At 39.2% G+C, this 14,137-nt stretch overlaps 1 protein-coding gene across 2 annotated transcripts in view; it reads left to right on the top strand.

Moving 5' to 3' along the window:
- NCAM2 (neural cell adhesion molecule 2) overlaps positions 1–14,137 on the top strand; it is a 500,008-nt gene that overhangs the window by 154,193 nt on the left and 331,678 nt on the right. The window lies entirely within an intron of this gene.

Here is a 14,137-nt window from a genome sequence, read left to right as displayed (position 1 = left end):
AAGAACTCGGATTGGAAATAGTCGAGCGCAGAATCAGGGTCAGGAATTAAATCGCTTCTGTGCCAAGGGCAGTTGGTAAGGTCAGCCAGAGACTGTTGTGGGTTAAAGTTTCTAAATGTTCTAGTGAGGAGATTTTTTGGGCTTGATTGGGGCGGTTTAATTTTCCTTACACAGTACACTATTGCATGGTCACTGAAAGTGTCAGGAAGAATGCCAGAGGATTGGATTCTGCTGGGATTTGAGGAGAGAATCCAGTCAAGCAAGGAATGGTTGTGCGATTTCAGGTTTGTCAGGGGGTTGGGAAATGAGTTGCGATAGGTTAAGCGATTTCATTTGTGTGTGAATGTTGTGGTTTTTAGGGGCAAGCCAATACAGTTGTGTGAAAAAGAAAGTACACCCTCTTTGAATTATATGGTTTTACATATCAGGACATAATAACAATCATATGTTCCTTAGAAGGTCTTAAAACAACACATGACATATTACACTGTGTTATGATTTATTTAACACAAATAAATAGTATGTTTTGGTGCATGGTAAGTGTGACACACTCACACACACAAACACACACACACACCATCCATGCATAATATATATATATATATATATATACATACATACATACATACATACATACATACATACATACATACATACATATATATATATATATATATATATATATATATATATATATATATATATATATATATATATATATATATATATAAATATATATCATAATACATGTTATATATATACATATACATTATATATATATATATATATATATATATATATATATATAGCAACTGTAAATATTACTGTATGTTCATTTGCATGTCTTAGACAGGTCTGCAACCCTGTCTTTCCCCATTATCGCCCAGCATACAGCGCTTCCACTGCAGCAAGGGATTCTGGGAAATGACAAGCAAATGAGCACTCAGTGCCACCTTTTGTCTCAAGCTCGTATAACACAAGCAAATTCTCAAGCCAATGCATGTTTTAAACACAGCTTTTAGACAGAGGCTGGGATGAGATGCATAGCCATTAAACCCACTCACAGACATGTTTCAACCTTTTTTTTTTTCTTTTTTTTTTTAATATTCACATTATTAACAATCAGTAAGTATCACTTTACAGAAAGTAATAAACAGAACACATCACAATACATTTCTTATATTGCTGAGAGAGAAAAAAACCAATACAAAGGCAAAAAAAAGAAAAAAACATTACTTCAAGATTCTTTCATCTCATTCTTACAACCCAAACCTTAAAACTCAACCTTTCTCCGCTCTCTAGTACTTTGATCATCTTTTTAAATTCTTCCTCCATACGTTCCAGACCTCTCTTACTTTTCTCTAACTGGAATCCATTCCTCACATCAGTTTCACACGCGTCCCTTACAGCTTTCACGTCCCAATATTTCCGCCCAAATTTCCACCCTAGTCGTTTGTGCAAAACCTCTTCCTTTGTGAGCCCTACTTCATCTTTTCCCTGGGTGCTCCTTCCCTTTCTATCTCCCGCTTAATTTGCCTCTTTTGCCTGTGCAATCCCTTTCTGGCCTGCCTTTTCTTCCCTTTCGCTCCCACTTACTCTGCTTACACTTCTCTGTATTTTAGTTCCCTCCACGCTTACCTGTTTTTTTGTGAGGACGAGCTATTGCTCTCGCTACTCTCCTTCTCCCTCACCTCCCCCACAGCCTCTTTTATTTTAACCCACTGCACATGCTCCTTTTTTAGTTCTTCATATTGCTCTTTTGTCAGCTGTTTTCTTTGGTACATAATTTTTTCTAATCTTTCTATTATCTGTTCCTCACTAGTCCCCCTATGCTGCTTCCGAAAAATACCCACCCAAAATAGAACATCTCCCACTGCGTCCTCAAAATGTTCCATTTTCTCTTTTAGGGTTACTTTCCCTGATACTTTCCCAACTTTACCCTCTACACCTTCCTCTCTAGGCTCCACTTTACTCTGGCTATCCTTATCTTCCTTTGTTTCTATCCCTTGCAGATTTTTACACCTTTGAGCTTTTTTCCTCCTATTTCCATTTCCTCCTCCTAAACATCTTGGGGACCTTCCCTCAACCTCTGTGCATCTTGAACCTCCATACTTTCCGCCCAGCTAGGTTCCACCGCACTCAATGACCGTATTTCCCCCTCCCCCGCATCTTTCTGATGGACTGCTCCCGTCTCCTCCCCTCCCCCCACCTCCGGTTTCTGGGCCAAGGAGTCCAGGAAGAGATCTTCCTCTTTTTTCTCCAAGATATCGCTTGTAGAACCCGCCAAAGTTTCTTCAATTTCTTCTTCTGAAGTTTCCTCAACTACAGTAATCTCCTGAAATCCCTCTACATTAGCAGACTCTTGTGTACACTCCATTTCAGTCCCAATTTTAGCAACCTGAGCATAACTTTTTTCGAGCAGTGTCGTGCAAAGTGTCCAAACTCACCACACAGGTCGCACTTTTTTGGAATGTCACAATCCGCAGCAAAATGTCCCTCTTTCCCACAGTTCCTGCAAACCACCCCAGTTTTTTCACAATGTTCTTTAGTATGTCCATACTGGTAGCACTTCCTGCAGTAGGTAGGTTGTATTGTATTGTATGTCTTTATTTATATAGCGCCATTAATGTACATAGCGCTTCACAGCAGTAATACATGTGGTAATCCAATAAATAACAGATAATATAAATAACAGATCATGGGAATAAGTGCTTTAGACATTAAGGAAGAGGAGTCCCTGCTCCGAGGAGCTTACAGTCTAATTGGTAGGTAGGGAGAACGTACAGAGACAGTAGGAGGGAGTTCTGGTAAGTGCATCTGCAGGGGGCCAAGCTTTATGTGCCATGTGTTCAGAATAGCCACAGTCCTATTCATATGCTTCTTTAAGCAAGTGTGTCTTAAGGTGGGTCTTAAAGGTGGATAGAGAGGGTGCTAGTCGGGTACTGAGGGGAAGGGCATTCCAGAGGTGAGGGGCAGTCAATGAAAAAGGTTTAAGGCGGGAGAGGGCTTTAGATACAAAGGGGGTAGAAAGAAGACATCCTTGAGAAGAACGCAAGAGTCTGGATGGTGCATAACGAGAAATTAGGGCTGAGATGTAAGGAGGGGCAGAAGAGTGTAAAGCTTTAAAAGTGAGGAGAAGAATGGAGTGTGAGATGCGGGATTTGATCGGAAGCCAGGAGAGCGATTTCATGAGGGGAGATGCTGAGACAGATCTAGGAAAGAGTAGAGTGATTCTGGCAGCAGCGTTAAGGATAGATTGTAGGGGAGACAGGTGAGAGGCAGGAAGGCCGGACAGCAGGAGGTTACAGTAATCAAGACAGAGAGAAAGGTTGGCCGAAATAACTCAAAAAACCCTGATTCCCTCCGATACTGAAAGCTGAAGGTGGATGAGCCACCCCCCCCCTCCATATGGGTCAGGTTTAAGCCTAATCCAAAATCTCCTTTTGCTGTTGTAGATCCCGTAGGCGTTCTTTAATTCATTTCCACCTTTAACACTTGTACTGTATCGCCTCAAGAACATCACCAGGTCTTCTTTCGGTACGAACGGGTTGTACGTGTGTACCGTCACCACTTTCTCGTCCATCTGGATGCTCGGAATCACTTTAATTCCTCGCATATTCGGGTCTTTCGCCATCCTTTTAACCTTCTCATAGAGATTCAGGCATTCTCCTTCCACATGAAGCGTCACATCATAGATGCCCTGCCGTGCGAAATCCTGTAGGCAGAACACCTTTTCTGCGTCCACACTGGCTTTCCGCATCACCTCCTCGACGATGAACTTCAATCCAATGCGATCTCTTTGCTCTGCATCGATCTCAAAACGAACCGTATTCTTGAGATGCTCGCCTGTCGCCATCTTTCTTCTGTTGCCTTCCTTGGAAGCTCGGGATGGTGTGCCCCCCTAATAGCAGCAAGTGGCTTTAGACTCTGAGGAGCCGATGCCACAGGGCCAAGGGGGAACAGTCCCAGCTACACAGCTGTTTCGACCTTAATGGGTCTCATCAGTGTGGGGTTGGTTGTAATGTCTAAGCTGGTTTGAGACTATAGACTAGGTAATCACCACAATTATTAAGGTTATGGTGGGTAAATAAGTGACAAAAACCCTCCACAGTAAAGCATAAAGCAACTGTAAATATTACTGTATGTTCATTTGCATGTCTTAGACAGGTCTGCTTGTGTAATACGAGCTTGAGACAAAAGGTGACACTGAGTGCTCATTTGCATGTCATTTCCCAGAATCCCTTGCTGCAGTGGAAGCACTGTATGCTGGGCTATAATGGGGAAAGACAGGGTTGCAGACCTTTCTCTTTTTGTGTTTTATATATATATATATATATATAGCAACTGTAAATATTACTGTATGTTCATTTGCATGTCTTAGACAGGTGTGCAACCCTATCTTTCCCCATTATCGCCCAGCACACAGCGTTTCCACTGCAGCAAGGGATTCTTGTCTCAAGCTCGTATTACACAAGCAAATCCTCAAGCCAATGCATACTGTTTTAAACACAGCTTTTAGAGAGAGGCTGGGATGAGATGAGTGGGTTTACTGGCTTTGCATCTCATCCCAGCCTCTGTCTAAAAGCTGTGTTTAAAACAGTATGCATTGGCTTGAGGATTTGCTTGTGTAATACGAGCTTGAGACAAAATGTGGCACTGTGCGCTCATTTGCATGTCATTTCCCAGAATCCCTTGCTGCAGTGGAAACGCTGTGTGCTGGGCGATAATGGGGAAAAATAGGGTTGCAGACCTGTCTAAGACATGCAAATGAACATACAGTAATACTTACAGTTGCTTTATTCTTTACTGTGGAGGGTTTTTGTCACTTTTTTTACCCACCATAATATATATATATATATATATATATATATATATATATATATATATATATATATATATATCATAATAAACGAGTTCTTCAGTATTAGGTGAAGTTCTCTTCTCTTCCTCAGGTCAGCAATACTGGTTTATAAAGGAATCTATGGCTAAAACAGAGGTTTGAAAAACAGAAAAAACTGAGATTTAGATAAGGAGATAAGGAGGGGTGACAAAGGGATGTTTGAGGAAATTGGAAGGGTAATAAAAAGGTGACAAGTAACAGCATGGAGGGGGAAAGGGATGCTGCAGGGGGATGTTGGATAAGAACACTGGCAGAGAGGCAGGCAGGACAATTACAAACAATTGTGATAGTGTGTGAGAAACCCCATTAAGTCCTCGTTAAGTCCGCATTAAGTCTGCATTATGTCCTCTTGTTTTGATGTCAAAGAGTCTTATCATTCTGAGTTCAAATGCTTTCCGGGTGCATTTGAACATTCCATTGAGGATTTTGATTTTTAAGTCATTTATGGAATTATCTGGTTGTGAAAAATGATGCCCCACTGGTGATCAGTATCTTCCTTCTTCGTGGTGGAGTATAGAGTGTCATTGTACTGTACTGTATATTCAGTCTGCCTTGAAATTTTTGTCTGGTGTCCCCAATGTAGCATCCTTGGTCACATTTGTTTCATTGAATCATACTGTATAAATGACATTCCTGGATGTGCAGCAGTATGATCCTTTAACTGAGTGTTCCATGGTTGTGACTGGCTGTGGGATCTTGGTATATATGTTTGCAGAGTTTGCAATGTGTGTTATTGCGTGGTTGTGTGCCATTATCAGTGTCTTAAGTTCGTTATGAATTTTTCTGTTGACTAATTTCTGTTTGATAATGACACTGACACTGATAATACAGACATACACACACACAACATCCATCCATGCAACATATACACACACACACACAATGTGTATATGTATATATGTGTGTCCAACAAATTCAGTCACACACAGGACTTGATAAACAAATCGAAATAGTAATTTATTTAATCAACACTTCGGCTTTTATATAAACCTTTCTTAAGAAAGCTGTTTAAGCCAAACATTAAACAAGCCAGCAGGGGGGTTTCCCTTGAATCCGGTGGTGTCCTCAGCTATCATCATCCTTTCCTGCTGTTCTGTGTGCTCAGTGCCTCCGTTCCGCGCTCCCGTTACCCAGGGAGCATGCGCAGTGTGGCGGCTGCAGTTCCGGTTCACCCTTCCTGAACTCACGAGAACCATACCAGTCGTGGCTAATTTTCACCTTCTTGGACTCATGCTAGACTTGTGCTAAGTACCCATATGTACCTCTTATGGCTTTGTTGTTTGTCAGCTGCCATTTCACATGTTTCTCTGTGTGTGTTTAATCAACGTGCATTTATTTCTTTATTTTCATGCTAGCTTGTTGTAATTTTACATCTATTAAACACAGTTAGAGGCTTTATTCTCGCAGTTACTGACCGGCCGGTCTGAGTGTTTAGAGGCAATTATTTTTTGCCTCTAAACTTTTACATTCATGGGTTAATTACCATTTAATAGCACATAGGACCATCATTTTTGAATCCATATCCACCCAGCAGGATATACAGTACTGCTGTCTCTCCTCTTACATAAGCTTATTTCAGCTTGTTATTTTTATATTTTTAGTAAGGAGTGTTCAGTATTACTTTAGCCCTAATGGACACCACTGGTTCTTTTATTTTGTTTTGTGTTTGTATGTGATGAATACATTTTGATACAATTAATTTATGCTAGAGTGCTAATTTTTGGGATTCTTTGTTTTTTTGTAGGTTTTCATATTATTCTTATCCCCAGCACCGTCAGTAGTATTACTTATACACTTTATTTAACTGGCTTTAGCACATTTCATTTGATAGGTCTGTTGCAGATTTCTTTTCGTGTTTCATATATATATATATGTATATACACAAAAAAGGTGAGCATCAGAAATGTATCTAATTAACATCCTGATTCTAAATCCTCAGTCTGTAGGCTCTGTAGGCTCTGATGGAGCCTTCTAGTAACTAGCAGGAACTCCTTACTCCAATGTGACAGAGTGATGGTGCAGAAACAGGCGCTAAACACTACTAGTGATCACTAATAATAAAGTGAAAGAAGTATATAAACAATACAATATCCGTGACCTTAGTGACTAAATTAGTGCCAACATTCCAGTTACCTGTTGTTGCCCATATACTACTGTCTTCCTGTGAGTAGGCTGCACACACGAGCCAAGACATCCAGTGAATTGACTCACATTGAACTTTATTGTCTGCACTTTGATTTTTTTTTTGTTGTTGTTACTTTTCTTCTATATGCTCCGCCTGGGTTGTGAGAATACGGAACTCCTCACTCCTACATTGTCAGTGTCCCTCTATACTAACAGGCGTCACTGAGGTTAGAGCCCATTTTTCTGTCTACTCAAGCGTTGTGCCTCTGTGGTGCTAAGGGGGTCCCTCACCCTCCGTTGCTAGTGTCCCACCATGTTGCTAGGTGCTGACTGCAGTGGAGTCTGGTGAAGTCACTATGGAAGCCTCTGTGTAGTACAGGGAGTCTCAAAGGACTCTCTGTAAAAGAAATAATTAGCTTCTTAGCATGTCAGCTTCTCAATTCTCAATGTGTTTCGAAGATGCTGCACTGCTTCACCAGGAGTAAATTCATGGCTGCTAATCTTGCCTTACATACATCTCTCTATTAACCTTTACACTTATTTTAATTAAGAGTGATACTTGAATATACTTGGGTGGTTTACATTGCATACCATGTGTACGGTATAACTAGGATCAATGTGTAATAATAAAAAGGTACAGTATGCAATACAAAAGAATTTGTACTACATGTATAGTAGCCAATTTTAAAATAATATGGAAAAAATATATAGGAAAAATATGCCAATGTCTGTATTCATATAAATAGTTACAAATTGAGTGAATAATTGAAAAAGGAATCATGTGAAGTTCTTCTTCAATAGAGGGTGCCTGAGTACTATATAATATTAAATTAATGCTGATCAAGTCGATGAATTGTTGTTAGATTTGTGGATAAAGTAAAAAAATCTAGAGATAACAAAAAAGGAAGATAAAGTTATACCGTTAAAAACAAGGATAGATAAAAATATTAATAACAGATATGGTAAAATCTAAATCATGAACAGGGGGGGCAATAAATCCAGATGTAGATCTACAGTTTATGAACGTAAATATTCTTTGTTAATGTAAGAATAGATTTAAAAAAAAAAGGTGTATAGCTTCGTAGAAAACCCCTGTGACAGGGTAAATAAAAACCACCAGTTATATGCCTGGAAAACCTATGTCTAGTCTGCAGTGCAGCACTGACTAGATTAAACTTCAGCTGGGATCCAACTAATTGTCCTGAGGTTCCCAGCTGAAGTTTAACCTAGTCAGTGCTGTACTGCAGACGTGGATATATATTCCGCGTTACCAAGGGCGTCAATTAATTCGTCCACCCTTGGCATCGGATATGCATCAAACTTGGATACCGCATTGACCTTTCGGAGGTCCACACAAAATCTTACCTTCCCATCGGGTTTAGGGACCATAACTAGTGGACAACACCACTCACTGCATGATTCCTCAATCACTCCTAAGTGTAACATTTCGTGTGTGTGTGTGTGTGTGTGTGTGTGTGTGTGTGTGTGTGTGTGTGTGTGTGTGTGTGTGTGTGTGTGTGTGTGTGTGTGTGTGTGTGTGTGTGTGTGTGTGTGTGTGTGTGTGGCCCTTTAACTGCAGGAGCCTTTTGAAAAAAATCAAATCTCACTTCTTGACAACCATATGTTGCAGGGTACATGCAACTACACACGTGGGTTTCTTGACAAGGCTGTTTTATTTTGCCTTGAAAAATATACAGCACACAAAACAAAAATAGCTCTTTTTCAGCAACAAACGAAAATGGCTTTTCCTTCAGCAAACCGAACAAAACAATTTCTCTTTAGCAGACAGTTTATATATATGCAGCTACCCGTTTTCTATGCAGGGGACAGACAGTTCACAGTTTCACTACTTTGCTACCCAGACCTTGTTTTCAGGAATCACTTTAGCAGCTTACTCCTCTCTCATCAACAGCAAGCTCCCTGTGTCTACAACCTAGGTTTTAACACACCTTGATTAGGCAGCTGGGATCCAACTAATTGTCCTGAGGTTCCCAGCTGAAGTTTAACCTAGTCAGTGCTGCACTGCAGACTAGACATAGGTTTTCCAGGCATATAACTGGTGGCTTTTATTTACCCTGTCACAACCCCCTTTACATGAAGGCTGCTACAGTGTATACACTTCCAAATTCAGACATTTTGTGCAATGTGTTGATCCAGTATGTCTCAATTTATTGAAGCAGTCTCCACATCTATTATCTAGGTTAACTACCTTATATTCTTTTTATTTTGAAACCATCCAACTGGTAGTGATGAAATTCTGCAAAATGTTTAGAAACCTCGTGAGTCTGAAGGCCTTTCTCGATGTTTCTTTTATTCTCAAGGAAGCACGTTTTCAGCATTCTTTTAGTTCTATCAATGTATTGTTTTTTTGCTTTGACATTCAAGTGCATACACAGCATATGTACTGTACTATTGCAATTGATGAATTCTTAAATCTTAGGGTATGTGTATTAGCCGTGACACACAATGTAACACTAGAATTATTGGCTGTGTCGAAATGTGTGCAAGTGAAGCACTTGGATTTGGAGCATTTAAAGCAGCCCTGTGGTTTTTGTACAAGCCAGTTTGTTGCATGGTTCTCACGTTGTGTTCTTAAAACTTTGAAAGCTAGAATATTTTGAAAGTTTCCATTTTTTCTAACATTGGACAATTTGGATTTTTTCTTTTCTGAAATGACGTACTTCCTTAAAATGCCCCAATGTTTATTTAGAATACTTTTAATGTGTTTGACTGCATCATTAATATTGGGTAATAAATGAAGTATTGATACTATGCAACTTTTGTTTTCTTTCTTTTGTAACTAAGAGTTCCTCCCTATTGAAATTCATTGCTCTGTTATAGGATTATGTTATTAGTGTATTTCTTGTCTGTATATCTGTTTTTCAGTCCTCCAGCTTGTTCTATAAAATCTGTATCTCTTGTGCAATTGCGTATTAACCTATGAAATTGGCCATATGGTATATTGCGGATACATGTCTTATAATGGCCACTTTTAACATCCAACAGTCAATTACAATCTACTGTACGCTCTTCCTAATGTCTCACATTTTAATCTGGTCTGTAACTGTTACATAAGCCTATAATATACATCTTCTCTAACTGTGCATGCAATGTATTGTATATAATGTATACCCTGTTAATTTATGTAACTGTATTTGTAACCATGTATTATTTGTCACATTAACTATGTCTAGGACATACTTGAAAACGTGAGGTAACTCTCACTGTATTACTTCCTGGTAAAACATTTTATAAATAAAAATAAATAAATAATGTTCTTTGTGATAATGTTCAAAAATGATATGTTGATAGAATTGGTGAATGTGAGCCCTCTGGTGGTGATATTGTGGCACTACAAAAAATTGGTGAGGGACTCCCTGTCCCCATCCCATATGATCACAATATCATCAATACGTCTTAGCCATAATTTGATATTTTCTAAATGTATTATTCTGACAGATTTACAAATCTTTCCTATAGCAGATAAACAGGTTGGCGTAGCCCAGGGTGTATTTAGTGCCCATTGTGCAACTGAAGGTAGAAATCCTTCTCAAATAGGAAATAGATTTTACTCTTAATAAAATCCATCCCTTTCATGATAAAAGTCCATATACTGTACATTCAGTTAGCATTCTGTTGTTTCCATACCTAATGTGTCGTCAATTATTGTGTACAGAGCTTGAACATCACATGTGGCCTATATATGTGTACTTCCCATTTAATGACTTTTGCCAGTTGTAGCAAATGGATCATATCTCTAAAATGGGATGGAAGTTGACAAACCATAAGCTGCCGGAAATGATCTATGTTTTCTGACAGATTGATAGAAACAAAACCAATCCTTGAATAATTGGTAGGCCTGGGGGAGGCTGTATAGATTTATGAATCATAGGTAGGGGATACATAGCTGGAATGGTATGATGTTCTATAAACAAAAAATGATATTCATGCAGTGTGATAATGCCTTCTCTCTTTGCTTGATTTAACATAACTCTTAAAGAATCAATAAATGTGGCTGTTGGATCCTTTGTCATTTTTCTGTAACTACTGGTTTACCCCAGGATTTTATTGGTTTCTCGTAGGTAGTCAGTTCTGAATAACTAAGCCCCATCCCTTATCTTCTTGCTTAAATAGGATGTCCTGATTCTCGACTAATTCTTTAAGGATTTTTTTCTCTGTTGTAGACATATTTTCTCTTATATGAATATGTTTTTTTACAGAGTGACACTAAATCTTTACTGACACAGTGGAGAACGTTCTGATTATTTTGCCACTGGAGTGCACTCGATACAATTTGGACTTGTTTTTAAAACCACTATTTTGTGCGGGGCAAGCTATTGCATTCTCTCTCTAGTTCTTTTAGTTCAACTAGAGTATCAGGAATGGACTCAGTTAGTCAATTCATGCAGAGTTTGTTAAATAAATATTGACAATTCTAGATGACATAGGGGAAATTCTACCTGCTTGGAGTGGTTGTCATTTTAAAGTTAATAATATAACAAACTTGTTTAGATGAATAAAAAGATTAAATTGATTGGGTTTGGTGCTAGTGGAAAAGGATAGACTCTTTCTCAGGAGTGTGATTTGGACAGTAGAAAGAGGGAAAGTGGAGGTTGAAGATATTGTCTGGTTTTATTGTTATTTTCCTTGCACTTTCCTTCACTTCTCAATTCTAGCTCCCTTAGTTCCTTGTTTGGTCTGCCACGGTGCTTTCTTGTCTGACCTGTTCACACCTGACTCATCACCTCTTGTGGTCTCATGTCTGTGACGGTAGGGGTAACTGTGACTGCTTTTAATAAAGATCAGGCCATTCCTTACCCTTACCTATCCATAATACATTTATTTATGTTATTTCTGTATATATATTCTGTAGCCTGGTTCCAGCACTTCAGTGTTTAGTTTAGGGCATTTGACACATCTACTGCTATATTAATACAAGCTGTATAATAAGGGACTTTTGTTCTTCATCCAATCTGTGGGTGTTCTGCTCTAGCTTTCCCTTAGGTGCATCTACTAAGACATAATTATATTTTTAGCTAAGCGGTGGGCTTCTTTATGTTTAAATAGTAATAGCTAACTGTGTAAATGTAGATAACAAATGCTCATACAATCTTGTGGACAGGCTTTAAAATTATATAAGATATAGAACAGGACGAGTCCCATGTATGTGCTCCAAATAAGATGCAATACAGGTTACGTGGATGCAATATGTGGTAGAAAGTAGAGGAACAGGTGCAATTCATAAGTCCTAAAGTGAGAGTGATGCCAAAGCTGGGCACTAATTAATGTCAATGCCAGGTCACCAATGTCCAGAATAGAATGGAGAGTAAGTGATAACAGAGCTGCGTCTGTGAGTATCCCCGTCTGTGAAGCTATGAGAGCCTAGCCTGCCTCCCCGTAGTAATAACGGTAACAGATGTACATCTAGTGTGGTATACGGTGTATACAGAGGCAGGCTCACCTGATCCCATTTACTCTGGGGTCCCCTCCATCAATGCTCTTCACGATCTGCCGCACTGATGTCTGTATGTCCTGGCGTTCTCCCGTCTGAGCCGTCGAGCTGGCTGTGACATCACTAGATGCGACTCACCCCGATGGGAGGTCCCTGTGTAGTCCGATCTGGCTAGTGCTCCGGCATCACTCACAACTGCGGGTAAAGTCCATTAGGCATGGTGTAATGGTGTAGGCACTTCCTAAATCCTCATTCCAGAGTGTGCTCCCAATGATGTGATAGATGATTGAAGAGAGAGGACATATGGGCCACTGCTGAAGTAGAAATGAGGCTGGTAGTAGGTAAAAATGAAATCACTTTATTGGGCATATACGCTGAAAAATCGAAAAATGCACACATCCCCTGACGCGTTTCCCACCTCTCAAGGCTCTTTTTTATTTTTTTAAAGCGCCCTGAGAGGCGGGAAACGCGTCAGGGGATGTGTGCATTTTTGCTTATATGCCCAATAAAGTGATTAATTTTTACCTACTACCAGCCTCACTTCTACTTCAGCAGTGCCCCATATGTTCTCTTTCTCTTCAATTTTCAAACTATATAGTTTAAATAATAAAATCCACACAGCAGCACCATAAACAGAGTTAAAGAACAAATTAATACAAAATATGGGAATGCGCTTTAGTGGTAAAAAAAAGGACAAAAGTGCAAAGTTTTATATAAAAATATATATAACGCTTCTTGTCCAAATAAAAAATATATATATAGAGTGTATGAGATGTGAAAGAATATAGAAAAATTCACAGTGGGTGGTTTTGATTTACACTTTGTGCTGCTTTTGAGCTTTGCACAGTGTTCTTGATTTTGTTGCCTGGCTGGGTGCTGCTGTTGTTGCTGTGGAACTGACAGTGGTACCATTGTGGAAACTCCAATAATGGAATAGCATTAACTACTGGCCTCAGTAGCCTTGGCTGCGCACTGGCTGGCACACTAGGTGCAGAGAATGAGAGAAACAAAATGTGTAATCCTCCTTGAAATTAATTTACACAGTATTGTTGCTATTAATATTATATTATTAAATATTAATACACTGCTATATAAATTTATACAATAGACAAAGATACAGTACAGTGGAAAAGCCCAGACGAGTGAGACCAGGCACCAGCCCAGGAAGTGAACTGGACACATACAGACAGGAGTCAGTCTAGTCAGTGGACAGGGATCAGTCTAGTCAGTCACAAGTTAATGGTTAAACTACAAGTTGTATTAAGAAAATAATGTGTATTTTTGACCTACGGAACTACAGCAGCAGCAGCCCTAACCAACTCACATCCAAACTCTGCCTACAACACAATCGCTTAAACTTGAGGCTGTACCCCAATTTATATGTATATATAATCAAAAAATAAATAGATGAAACCGTTCTGTGGCTAATGAAATGCTTTTATTTGTGCGAGCTTTCGAGATACACTGATCTCTTCTTCCGGTGATGTTACAATGAATGAAGCAAGCAAAAGGTATACTTAAAAACAGTGTTTCTTGGAATGTTATCTGTGCTTCTCCTTCCCCTGGTGTGGATGTGTTTTATGGCTAGAGGTGTCAAAATGTTCCTGAAAGCAAGTGATGTAAGAGTGTGTGTGTGTGTGTGTATCTGTGTGAATATAAAT

The sequence above is a fragment of the Ascaphus truei genome, chromosome 3 (assembly GCF_040206685.1).
Source record: "Ascaphus truei isolate aAscTru1 chromosome 3, aAscTru1.hap1, whole genome shotgun sequence".
NCBI lineage: Eukaryota > Metazoa > Chordata > Amphibia > Anura > Ascaphidae > Ascaphus > Ascaphus truei.
The sequence above is the reverse complement of the archived record's forward strand: the minus strand, read 5'-3'. Positions and strand labels throughout refer to the sequence as shown.